Source organism: Puntigrus tetrazona, chromosome 11 (genome assembly GCF_018831695.1).
Source record: "Puntigrus tetrazona isolate hp1 chromosome 11, ASM1883169v1, whole genome shotgun sequence".
Lineage (NCBI taxonomy): Eukaryota > Metazoa > Chordata > Actinopteri > Cypriniformes > Cyprinidae > Puntigrus > Puntigrus tetrazona.
The window spans coordinates 17523135-17536987 of NC_056709.1; positions in this window are offsets into that span (position 1 = coordinate 17523135).

Consider the following 13853-nt stretch of genomic DNA (forward strand, 5'->3'; position numbering starts at 1 on the left):
GTGAAACGTTTTAAATGTAATAAATATTTTTTCTCAATTTTTTGCACAGATGTAACCAACACGAACATTCAGATGATTGGCGTAAGGCATAATCATTGCGTGTGTGTCTCTGGAAAAATGTAGGAGCAAAGGAACACTGTTTCCCTTACTTTGCAAAGGGAAAACCAGCACTGAAAAAACTGCACATTTTTGGCTAGACAAACTATTTCATGTTGTTAAAATGTTAAGGCTTTGTGAGTTCCCAGCATGCATTGCAGCATAAATACATTATGTGATTACTGTTATTAGGATTATTGTTTTGCTGTTTGCTAATTTCGTAACACATTTTCATTATTTGTTTCATAATATATTTATCCAGTTATTTGTTGTACTGCTTGATGTAAGAAACTGTTTAACATTGTTTGCAACCTTTCTCGAGGATTAGTGTATCTATATATTCAACCACTATATTTCTTAACTTTTTCTATAGATGTCTCATAAGGAAAAAACAGGGACAATGTTGTCTGCTTGATAGACTAACTTAACAATTAATGTTTGTTATTTAGAAAAAATAAATCTTCCAGAAACAAAAAAAATTCAAGATAATATTAAAAAGTGTTAGCTAAACAAAAAGAGGCATTGACTTTCACTCATTGGCTTAGGTCAGGTGAACAACTTGGTGCAAGCTAAAGCTCAAAAGCTGTGCAGCTATTTGCCTTGAAAATTTAAGTTAAAGTCATTTTACAGTGGAATCTCCTCTTAGCTTATTTTAGGAAGTCTCCAGCGTTTCTTTTCACAGTCCTCCAGTTTTGTGCTTCTAATTCGTGACTGGCGTGTTGTTTTGTTCTCTCTCATGCTCCTCACTATTCATGACTTGCATAGAGACGTCTTTCCTCATGTGCGGGACACAAAGACCAGTTTACTGATCGGCAGAGGTGAGAAAAAGTGTTTGTTACAGTTGAAATAACAGATATTTATTTTACAAAATACCATTGATTTGCTACAGGGTGTTTTAACCCCCAGGCTGTGTGAGGACATTTTATTCACATTTAGCTTGCGCTGTTTACACAGTTAAAAGTACTTACGCACCTACTGCCACCTGCCCAGGCTTAGAAGTGCCAGGACAACTGCAAGGTAAGTAAGAAGAAGACAAAGTCATTTTTGGGTGAATTAACCCCTTTAACAGCTTGTATAAGTTGATTAAACATACTTGCCAACCTTCACAGTATATACCTGAAACAATGAGTTATTCCATGTTACATAAACTTGTTGTGACTTTTTCAATGCATACATTGGATGTATTCCCCTAACTTTCCCAATCACTCATTTTTTATTACAGATATATTTAATTTTAATTTAATAATAATAATAAAATCTATCTGTATCATTCACTATAACCATAAATTGATAAAGATTTAAAAAAAAGCGAAGTAGGTAAAGAATTACTGCTTCACGGCAATCCTAAAGGTCATTTTTCATAAAAGCAGGACATCAGTAATATAGATTTGACTTCTGAGGTCACATGACAGTGCTAGTTTATGAGTCATTGCCATATACAATATACCTGCATATTGCTAAAACACAGCTACTTTGTTTAACAGACATGGTCTAAAAGCCACAAAAAAGAAGAAAATTTGCCGAACACTGCAGGCCATTCTGATGATTTTTTCATACGAGCGAGTGGAAACATAGAGCAGAGCTAGACCTTATAGGAGATATCTACCGTGTTTTGTCATAAATCGCCAACCAAAGCTCAAATAGTTTGACACATCATTGGGCTTTCAAAAGGCCAGCTGGCCTACTATCACGGCAAAAGCTAGAACTTAAATGGTTTGTGCCAGATGCAGGAAAAACACTGTTCCATCAAAGCACTTTAATTTGAATGATTCTGGTTTCCTCTACAGTCTGGAACACACACTTTGAAACCAAAGAAACAGAACATAAACATGCTTTCCAGGTAGAAAAAACATGGCACTAAGCTTTCCTCTTTTTGTCTTCCCCTGACACCCCACCCACTCACTACATGCAAACACGTACACACACACACACACACACTAAAGCTTGTGTGCTCTGCGAGTGTTGTGTTATGAGCCAGAACACTGGGCTGTGTGAGTCTCACCAGTGGTTCTGGGTACTAGTCTGGACACTGTGCAGGGCTCTAGACTGGCCGCTATTATCACAGCTGCGAGTTGCCAGGAAATTTGTCTGTAATTCACCTGAATTAGAATCACTCAAGGCGACTTGCAGCGCTAGTTCCCTCAGAACACAGCCCTAATGGTTTTATTTATTTTAAAGGTTTTGCTTCTAGCAAATCATTCCTTATCTGTCATTGCCTTATTGTCCCACTGGAGTCACCCAAAGGAAGAGAGCAAAAGAGGTCGGGTGAGAGAGCGGAGAGAAAGGCAGATACCTGTTGCTTCATTTTAAAAGAAGTTTCATTGATGTGGCTACTATGTTGGTTTCCAAATTTATATACCGATAAAGGCGATAATACAGTTTTTTCCATATCAAAAATGTTTGAAATAATTTTGATACATTTTTTTAGAAACACACGACTTCATGTCATACATTATTTTGATTCTCTAGCAAATTAAGAAATAATTCGAAATAAACAATATAAAAATGCTAATGTTTTTTTTTTTTTTTTTTTTTGTGAGTGAACTCAAACAGGCCTTATGGCAAATTGAATAGGATAAAAGGTAACTGACCATTAACAAAATACGATCCTAGCCTATTTACGTTTTGAAACAATTTACGTTTCCCTCGTAATGACACATTCGATATTTCCAGGGTCGTAGCATTTCCATAAACAATGCAATACAGTTAAACAATGTGGGTATTTACATAAGGCACGATGATTTAGTGATTACAGTGGGCTACAAAATAGTATATTTTGAAAGTGACTCGTCTATATAACAGCATAGCAAATGGTCCCCTGACATCATAATTGTCGCCCAGAATGGCCTCTGCAGATGTCTGTCAACTCACTCTCTGGTGTAAACGGTAAGGAATTCGAGCGGAGTGGCTGTTTTGTTCTCTGCCGATGTTCCTGGAGAGCCATGACCACGCGAAAAGAGCTGAAAGTCCACTCCGAACCTGCCTGTCACGGCCCGACTGCTTCTGTGTCCTATCTGCTACCACTTACTCAAACATGCAACAAATTTGCTTTTAATTGCAGGGATTCTGCTCTGCTTGTAAATAGTTTTGCTTTGACAGTTCATTTATTTTGGCGTGATTGCCGCCATCCATTTATAGTTTTTTATTTCAGGGGAATGCACTGCATATGAATTCCTTTGTGTCATCTACGCGGCTCCAAAGACAAAAACGCATGACTTATTATTGCCTGGTATGGGGAAGTGTTTATTTATTCATAGACCCCAAAATTGTGCTTCATCCACGCATGGCAAAACAGATGGCATTTCTAAGGACTCCACGGATTTAACAAATGAAATGGTGGAGTGTAATTACTATGAATTACTGCATACCCAGACTCTCCTTCAGAACTCAATTCTGCATTCTGTTTGGGTTTTCTTAAATATAGCATTTTTCCCAGAAATATGTATTTTTTTTTTTTTGAGTATTTGTGAATTACACAGTAAAGTATAATCCCAGCAACACATTAGTAAAAAAAAAAAAACCAAACCACACTACACACATTCAGGATATATAGCTGATTAAATACTGTATGTATCTATTTATTGCTTTTTGTAAGTTTTTTTTTTTTTTTATAATTTCATAAATGTAAAGTTATGAAACTTGTAGTTAGTTAACTTTATAAGGTATGATTTTTATAGGCTACAAGGCAGGATGCTACTTTTTTCGTGTTGCCTTGCCTTTTTGTAAATTGTTTCATAAAGTTTTGCTGAAATGAACGTTTTACTGTAACATCTTCCCAACAGCAGGCGTCCCGCGTGAAATATATTTTTAAATGGTGGGAAAAGTTAAAATATCTTTTGCAGTCGAGGCTCTAAAGAATGTATGTACATAAACTATAAAATAAAATAAAAACCTACCTTGGGAAATATCTGCTGGAGTGCAAAAGTGACAACTAGCCCCGTGTTTTTTGAGCGCGTTGCCGTTAAAGCAGCTTATTTAGCGGGCACTAGAGGGCGGGTGTTCTGGCGGTGCTCCTACAGGTGTTGTTGTCTTCCAGTGTTTGACCGCCGCAGACGGTAATTAGCTGCTCGGTCCTTCACTCTGGAGGCTCGATAGCATCAATTGGTGACGATGCGCCCCTATCCATCTTCCGCCATCAGCAGTCACGGTCCATTTCCGCTGCACAAACGCTCGCGGATGTTTTTCTGATTAAAGCGGCAGATAGAGCACGTGTGGGCGGGATGAGCTGAGTCAAAGTGCAGCCTGTCACAGAGGATGCGGGTAAGCGTTGAAATTATATTCACACTAAAAAAAAAGAATGGGTTTGTTTCCAGTTTACCAGAGCCGAATACTTTACTGAAATAAACAGGCTGCGTGAATAATGCTGACGGCATCATATTTAAGCATTAAAAGGGATATCCTCAAGGTGATGTATTCAATTAATTTTACGTTTCAGATTTTCAAAACTTTTAACAATTCTTTGTGTTTTCAAAATCGTCGTTTAGAAATGTGTTAGCTATATAGGAATACTGTACCTAAAGTATGCATAAGATTCAGCTGTAACGAATAGAAACAGTTGTGCATCAGATTTCTTTTGTTCAAAGTATTTATTCTATCCCCATCACCTCAACTACCGTTTTGATTTTCATTTTAATTCCGAATAGTATATAGGGTACACATTATTTAAAAATCAAATGCAATCAGAATAAAATATATAAAACATAGCTACTTAAATTGTTAGCTGTATTAGATATATCATTTTATACGAGATATTGTTATTTAGCCATTTAACATCCATAAGCATGATCACCAATAAAATTATAATTCATATACAATTTTATTTTCATTTTATTCAAATTTAGAGGTCATATCCTAATATCAGATTAATTTTCCCAAGTGTTTACTTAAACATATAATTATGGCTGAATCACAGGTGGTAATCCATGTTATTCTCAACACAGAATAATCTCTTTAAAAGCACCTTCAGTGTCTGTGTTCATTTTTTTTTATTAATTTATTTTTGCACAAACCTATTTGAGTAAAAGTAAAAATGTCTAATCAAGCAGAACAAATACATTTTAAGTCTCTCTGGAGAATATTGGCTTTTATTGAATATTGGTGTAATGTTGGCTCTGTGTGACGACGTGAGAAAGCTCGGAGAAGCTGAACCAGCTGCCATTTCCGCTGACTATTTCGATTTTGTTTAAAGAAAAACTCAACAATTATTTACACTTCAGAAAGCCAAAGGTCAGGCAAGAGAGTTTGGAGAATGAGCACCTTGCATGTGCTGCATGCTCAAAGGTGGAGAATGTAGACACGATTGATTTTTGCCATACACCCTTTGGGTGTTAATTGAGATCTGACCTGGGCAAGGGTTCACTATTAGCTGCAAAATCAGATATATAACACACACACACACACACGCACACACACAAACCTTGGTGGTTCTGATGGACAACATTTCCTGTTTTATACTAATATCTTTTGAGCCTTTTTTTTTGCTAGGGTTGAGGTTAGCTGATGTTGCCATCCAGCGTCGGTGTAACTGCAATAAAATACCATGGATAAATAAAAATCAGATCTCTCGGACAGAATCAAACTCTCTAAAAACAGATGCCTGTCTTCTTGTAAGAACTTCAAAACTGATCTGAAAGAGAACGCCTGTCAGAGCTCTGATAATTATTTAGATATGCTGCATACTTGTGGTAAGCAGGCTGAAATGCTCCCTTTTAAACACTCCACTTTAAACTGACCAAAATTGAGCAAAGAATAATCCTGTCAGTTGTAGTGGTCTGCCTCACATCAGCTCAGAAAAGCTTTGTAATGCAGCGTGCACATTCATTTCTGTAACGTTAAACGAACTCGATTCGTTCTCCCATAACCTGAAAAGCGCCCAGCCCAGTTGAATTTAACTGAGGCATTACAGCCGGCGGGCATGTGACCACATAATTTCTCCCTAAAATGCCCCGCTTCCTCTCCGTGTTATCATTATGCCTCTCAATGAGACACGTGAAAGCCCAGGCCGTTCTGAGGCCAGAGCGCTGAACTCTGGTGCTGTTTGCACTGAGTTGGGCTTTTTCAAATGAGGCCATGGTCTATATCAGGCCCGTTTGGCGACATAACAAGCCTCATTAATATTCGGAAGGAAATGCTGGGGGTCGCAGAGCTGCAGCCGTTTGACCTTCAGGGTTCAGAGGGCAGAGAACCAAGGGGTGGCACATGGCAGAAAGAGCGCCCTAATGATTTAGATATCTGTTACACACTCAGCAGAAAGCCAATCTCCTCTTATTAACCGTCTGGCCTGAGAAGATTGAAAGTCTGTCTCGCGCAAATAATAAACCAACTTTGTGGAGAGCGGGGCCAATTTTAAAAAGTGCATCACCAAAATGACGGATAATTAAAGACAGTTGACCGCCATCGGTGTGTGGCACTCATGACGATTCACATTCGTTCTCTTTTAAGGTCTACAGTTGGTATACAGTAGGTGGTGGAGGGAATGTCAAATATTATGGAAGATTATAGACACGCTTGTTTATTTGCCTTACGCTCAAGCACTCTTGCACTTCAGAGTTAAGGAGGGTGCTCAGCCTTTGTGGCTTCTGACAATGAGGGCTGTCATAGAGAAGCCTCTCAGTTCAGCTGGATTGAGTGAGCGTTTGCAAAGTTCGCCCATCTTACTTGGCGATGCATGGAGTGGGGCTCAGTTTCATCTAAATAATTTTGTGCACATGAGTACAAAACCTTGTCCTGGAAAACACTTTCAAAAGCAATTTCCGTCTTTATACTACTGCATGTAAACAGAGTAATTGTATTTGGGAAACTCCCAACGCCAGCTGAACGCAATCCTTGCGCCACGCGTTTTTTTTTTTTTTTTTCTCCAAATTTTTGCAGGGGCAGAATGCGATTACAGTTTTAATTTCATGTTCGATTATGATATTGAAAATGATAAGCATAATATGTGTATGATTTGATCTCGACAGACGGTGAAGTACAATCATCTAAATATTAATATGATGCTATGGACTTTTTGATAAGTGGAAATGTACTGATCCGCTAAATGCTAGCTTTTTAAATTAACTCGTGGGGTCAAACCGTTGTTATTTGGGGACACTGACTCTACTCTTAAGTTACAGCCCAAGTGTTTCCTTATGGTCATTGGGGTTGCTTACATAGAAAATGGCTGGTTTCATATGTGGTAAAAGACCAGATGTTTGCATTTGTGAGCCTCAACCCTAAATTTGTTGCATCTGGCGCTGTGCTTCTCTGTTTATGCCGAACTGAAAGGTTGCGATTATAGATGTTTATTCACGTCACAAGGATTTGATCACACTACAGTGTGAAACACTTCACAACCGCTCATGTGAATGGGGTCACAGAGAGTTTAAAGACCTGATGGGAAAAGCTTATTGGCTAATGGAGGCACAGATATGCCCATTCATAAAGTTCTGGCACAAAGTCTGAAACATTTTCAACATTTTCAACAAGTATCTTTTGCAGGTGGAATATTCCACTCTGTGTGACCCACTTATTTAATCAGTTCTGGTACCACACTTATGACCTCACAGCTAGTCCAACAGCTTTAAAACATCTCGGTATGTCAGCTCATTTAGTTTTGTGTCATCAGTGGTTATTGTACAGCAAGGGTCTTTTCAAGACAAAGTTGTTGGATACAGAGACAGAGGAGGGAAAATGTATTTCTTAAAACAGTGTGTTATTAGTTGCAATATATATATATATATATATATATATATATATATATATATATATATATATATATATATATTATTTTTTAATGCTAACATTGCAATTTAAAATTGACATACTTAAAATGTAAACTATAAATTCACATTTTACATCTAAATTAAATCATTTTGAATTTTGAAGCAAAAACAGAATGGAGTCATTTCTCCTCGTTTGTTTAACATCTCAACCAACTTAACATTTAAACTGATTTTACTGTCACATATTTGTACTGATTTTCATCCGGCTTATTTGCTAAGAAACATTTCTTAAAATTAACCATTCTGAAAACAGTCGTGTTGTTTATTTTTATTTTTTGTAGAAACCACAATAAAGGTTTTGAGCATTGTTATATAAAAAAGTAAAAAAAAGATGATTTAAAAAAAAAAATGTTAGCATTATAAATGTCTTCATCATAGACAAATGTTATCATCATAGACGCATACACATAGAACAGAAAGCCCCCAAAGGCTTTGATCAGGGGCATCACTGGGATCTCGCTCTCTTCAGTAAAATCTTCTTGAACCATAAGGAATGTAACTAAGTCTGAAGACCACCAATAATCCACAGCAGTGCCTGCATCACTGTTAGGCCACACAAAGACATGAATTACTCAAACATTCCAATGCAATTAAAGCATCTTCTGCATGGCACGTTTCACTTAACCACTGGGGGCTTGTTAATAAGACCGCAGGGCTTTTACTGAAATCATAGTGAAAGGCGGGCGGCCGTTCACATCTGTGACCACTACGCTGCATATGATCACCATGAGATAAGCTCAAATATGACACTCAGCAGATCCCACCTGGAGTCCCCTGACGCTGCAATTATGAAACCACTTGCCCTCCTTAAAGGCACCGATAATTAATTCCTAACAGACATGAAATGATTTTAAGGCCAGTGACAGTGCTGCAAAACAGGTACAGAACGAGAAAATGTTACATTAAATAAAAGGACTAAAAGAACGCTAAATGTTTGTACCTAAAAAAGCACAAAAAAAACGAATAATAGATAAATAATATCAAATAATAATAATATATCAAATAATTAATTTGATTAGCTGTACAGTTTCGTCAGAATTATTCTAATATTAAACAGATATATCATCCGTATCCACTGCAAACTGACAAAACAACAAATTTAATTTAGTTTATTTTTCTCAGAGCAGCCTCCGTGCCTGTTTGAGTATTCCTTTCTCTGGCATTTTGTCCTAAATCCTGCATTGCTTTAGCCATCTGCTGTCCACAAGCTGAACACTAACACACACTCTGAGGACATCGGACAGATGTCTCTGTGGATGAGGAATACATTTTAAATGCAAGCGTTGCCATTTTCAGATTTGCAAACCTAACGTAACATTTGGAAATACCATCAGGCAAGAGTTTAACACATTTAAGTCATAGGGGTTTTCTATGATTACAGGTCAGTTCAATAATAATAGCAATTTCATTTAATGTGAAATTTAAAGTACATTTTTATTCAATTTTTGGTAATGTTTTATTGTAAGGTGTGGTAATACAGAGTAATTACTTAATTAGGTCATTATTAGTAGCCATTGTACTTAATCAAATAAAATGAACTTATCATGTAACTGTTATAAGTTACATAACTGTTAAGTTAAGTTCTGTAATTGCAGTTTGTGATTATGTAGATGTAACAAGCAGCTACTGTTAGACATATGCAAAAAAACGATTTTGACGCACTTTATTTTAAGTAGCTTATGCCCGTGTAATATTCTGTCATTTGAATGCAATTAGAAAGTTATTACATTTTAAGCTGCGTACTAATGGGTTAAGTCAAACTAAGGTACAGCTAGATACAGTATAGATACACATTAAGTACAATCTTTATACATATTATGCTCGTGTACTTGAATTTATATTTATGTTGTAAGTTTGCAAAACACGTGAGACAATCTTTCGGTTGCATAAGTAGCTGCGTTCCATAACTTAGTTACATGGTAAGTATAAGCTGGACCAGATGCTGAAGAAAAAAAATGTCATGAATTTACTACTTTTCTAAAACGTGAATAGAAGTAGTCATAGAAATATAACATACTAAACTAATGACATGCGTGTCCAAACTTTTGACTGTCAATTTAAGATTTATTGAAATACATGCTCAATAAATCTCTTTATTTATTAAGCGGTTTAATTGTATTTATTGATTTAAACATTTTCATTGCTTCAAGTATATATTTGGCTACAGAATCCATAAATGAAGAGGTAAGGATTCTCTGTTAACGTTCTTTATCGTACGTATTCAGTTATTTTTGAAATATTATATTAAATGAAAGCACTTAACCTCCCGTCTTTTTCTAAATCGCTCATACTAAATCTTTCTGAAATGGCACTACTTTTTCTGATGTTAACTAACTGCTAAAACAATGTTTGCTAAACACTGCTGCACACAGACAAACAAACTGGTGGCAGGAACAAGTTAGGCCTGATATACGGGCCTCTTCTGCAGTTCCTCTCAAGAGATAAACATCATTAATACGCTACAAAGTGCTTAGGGGGGACATGGGTGCTACTTTGCTGGGGGAGGTTTACCGTGAAGCAATGAGCTGTGGCGTTTTCTGCGCTGTGTGATACGTGGCAGATGTCGATGACAAAATCGGCATTTCATGTTGAGAGTGGAACCCTGCCACGTACTCCAACAATAACAAATACCTACTCAAATATGGTTTTATCCTAAATTATTTGAAATGTATGTCACGCCCGGTAAGATTGATGCGGGAGAGTGTGTAACGTCGAAGACCAAAGCAGAGAAATAAAGGAAAAGTAAACATCAAAAATGCGAAATTGGTTGAAGCCACATTTTTACAGTAATTGTTTGCTTATGGACAATTGTTTTTGAAGCAGGCTAACATTTTTCTGCATTTCCTCTCCAATCGAGCTCAAAAAAAAAAGAGCCATCAGTGACAAACCTGTCTTTTGTTTATACAGCAATTATCGTACTGCACATTCGACAGAAATTACATTTATTTTGGTCTGTAAAAAATCCTAACCGATGTCAGAAGTCCAGCAGATGTACCTGCCAACCCTTTCCACAACGAATGCATTTTCTGGGACGTCTATCTCCACCTGGTGGCCCTCTGCATGTTCAGCTCCGATCCTTGTAAACGACGAGAGCTAAGATGCTGAAAACCAGAACAATCGGAAGCCACTAGGAAATAAATACAATAAAAAAACACAAAGACAATTTACACGCAGAGCTAAAGACACGAAGGCAACGCTATTCTGCAAACATACACTGTTTTAAATAAATACATCAGAACGGCACAAGAGTCCAGCAACGCGAAGAGCGTTAACAGTGTTGACCTTGGCTTGGTTCGTGTTAATGATTTGGCCGGAGCCGCCGGCTGGACTCGCTGGTGTTTTGGCTTTAGCCGAGTATTAATGAACAGGCGAAAGAAAAAAAAAAGTGCAGCTTGGCTCCCGGTGGACAATGCGGTTCTAAATGGGGGGATTGTGTGCGAAGTCGAAAGTTTCTCCAGGGCATCAGACCTGAATGGTACAGTAGCATGAGCCCATTTAAAGGTAATTACCACAGCATGTTCCAGAGAACGTGTGCAGCCCTGCCATTCCACATGAACGGCGGAAGAACATGTTCCCAAAACTGACTTTCGCGCGCCGTTATGGAACGGGAACAGGCCTACATGCATAACGAGCGACTCGTCGCATTTAGAAAAACAAATTCATATAACGACGATTCATATAAAAGGGTAACAATAAAGAGCTAGAAAGAAAGACATTTGTGGAAACACGTGACATAAATAAGCGATAATTCAAGCACATCTTTGCAGTCAGAAAAACAGAGCGCACTACTACAAAAAGTATCATTCACTGCCATGAAACAGTGGATGCATTTAATTGTTTGAACATATAAAATAAACCACAACAAAGCAACACACATTTTGTACAAATAAAAACCTGAAATAGTTCCATTGACAAAGATTCTGAGCGCTTTGAATCGGAAAAGGTGGATACAAGATTTACATCGTAACTAAAACACTGCAATTTATGAGCACAGTAAACCTGGTTAAGAATGTACATACTCTATTACCAAAATAAAACTCATGGCATGATGAAAATAGCTGCTTAATAATAATAATAACAATAGTAATGTAACATTTTGTATTGATGAGCAGTTGCACTTGATTTGATGAAAACAATAAAGACGTGGTTTTGCTAAGACGAAGAAGAAAAAAAAAGGAACTATTGCCCAATGTTAATGATAAAAGTGTCCTAAGGGGCTCACAGACTGATAAAATATTTCAAACAAAACCTCTTAAGAATTATACAAGTATAAAAGGCTACAAACATTAATAAATTACATCACTGACACAGAAAACACTTCACAAGGTGCTAGTAAAATAACTTTAAAATCCATCAGGGGTATTTTAGCTCAAATGTCAGGCTGGTCGTAGAAACGTTGATTTTTTTTTTTTTTTTTTTTTCCTTCTCCCCCCATAATAAATGAATCATAATACTCGTGGTTTTCTGCATGTAAGGCCATATGAGAATAAATGTTACACTGTTTATTTTGTTCTCCAGGCAACACCTTTTTATCTAATGTAACAGAATGAAATGAAAACAAAACAATGGTTAAAAAAAGTTCAGCTATTGTGTATCTAACAAAACAATTTCAACGGTAATGACTATTTCTATATCTTTATATATATTTTTGTCTGTAATTAGCAAAAACTAGTAAAAATGTATAATGAAGTATTGAGGAAAAAAAGGATACAAAAAGTAGTCATTTAAAAAGCTATATACAGGCTACATTCTACATACTGTACTGTGAAGCAATATAAATGCATATTTCATTCTAGGGTAACTGGTGCTGCCTGTGAAACAAACAGAAGAGAGAAAGTATCCCCATGTAGTGAAATGTCATGGATGAGGCTTATCATCAGTGCTAGAGATCCCATTCATGTAGTGTTTCCTTGTTTTTGGCGAGTGTTTTGTAACCGTAATAAGAGCTACGTTGTCAAACAATAAAAAAAAAAAACAGTATGACATAAAACTGATTGTAGTATCAATGTCTAAAAACAAAAATATATAAATAACATTTGAAAAAACGTGCTAACTATTCATTTAATTTCATGTAATACGATGATTTGCTAAACCGACCAGGGAAAATAAGATATTTCAACCATGTAATTTAGCGAAAATATGGTTTGATATCGATATGCATGTTTTACGATTTTAGTCAAAATATGCACCGACCCCAACTAAAAAAATTTCCTATATTTATAGGAAAGAACAGAAATAAAATGTATATCATTTTATAATAGCTGTGAAGATATACAATGTTACAAAAAAATATGAGTTCATATTTGTGCTTCACTGAAGTTTTGTAAGTGCCTTAGGGCTTCGAACTACCTATAACATGTACAATTATATTAGGTTAATAAATATCATTTGTGATAGTGCTTAGCAAACAGAAAAAGTACTTTTTTTCTCAGTTGTTCCGCTGTGAGGTAATGCGTATAAAAATGCTTTTTTGCTTAAGGATTAAGGAGAGTAGATTCCAAATGGGGGATATTAAAATAATCCACCAGTTACTGTGAAAATCGTCATGTCTTCAGTAATACTTGTTGAAAAAAGAAAAAAAAAGACAATGATAAGCCACATCCAAAAAGCAAAAATGAATTTCTTGTTTGCAACCTTCCACCAACCCTTTCCCCTCATCAAAATAAAAAAAAAAAATGCATGCAACTGGAATACATGCAAGGGATACTTTCTTTAACTTGGAATGACTGCTATGTACTGTATCTTATAATATATTAGCAACCCTGATAAACTGATAGCCGTAGTAAAACAAGACAAATTCTTCTTACAAAATATTAATAGCAGGTATTCTGTACATTTTTAATATCTGAAAGTTATAAAGTAAAAGAAGAGGCAAAAACCTATCTGAGCTATGTTCTTCTTAGAAATTGAAAACTTTTGGGATCCTGTTCACGCTCCGTCCGCTTTCAGTCCTAGCGCCTCACCCCGGCTCGCCGAGGGAGGGAGGGAGGGAGGAGG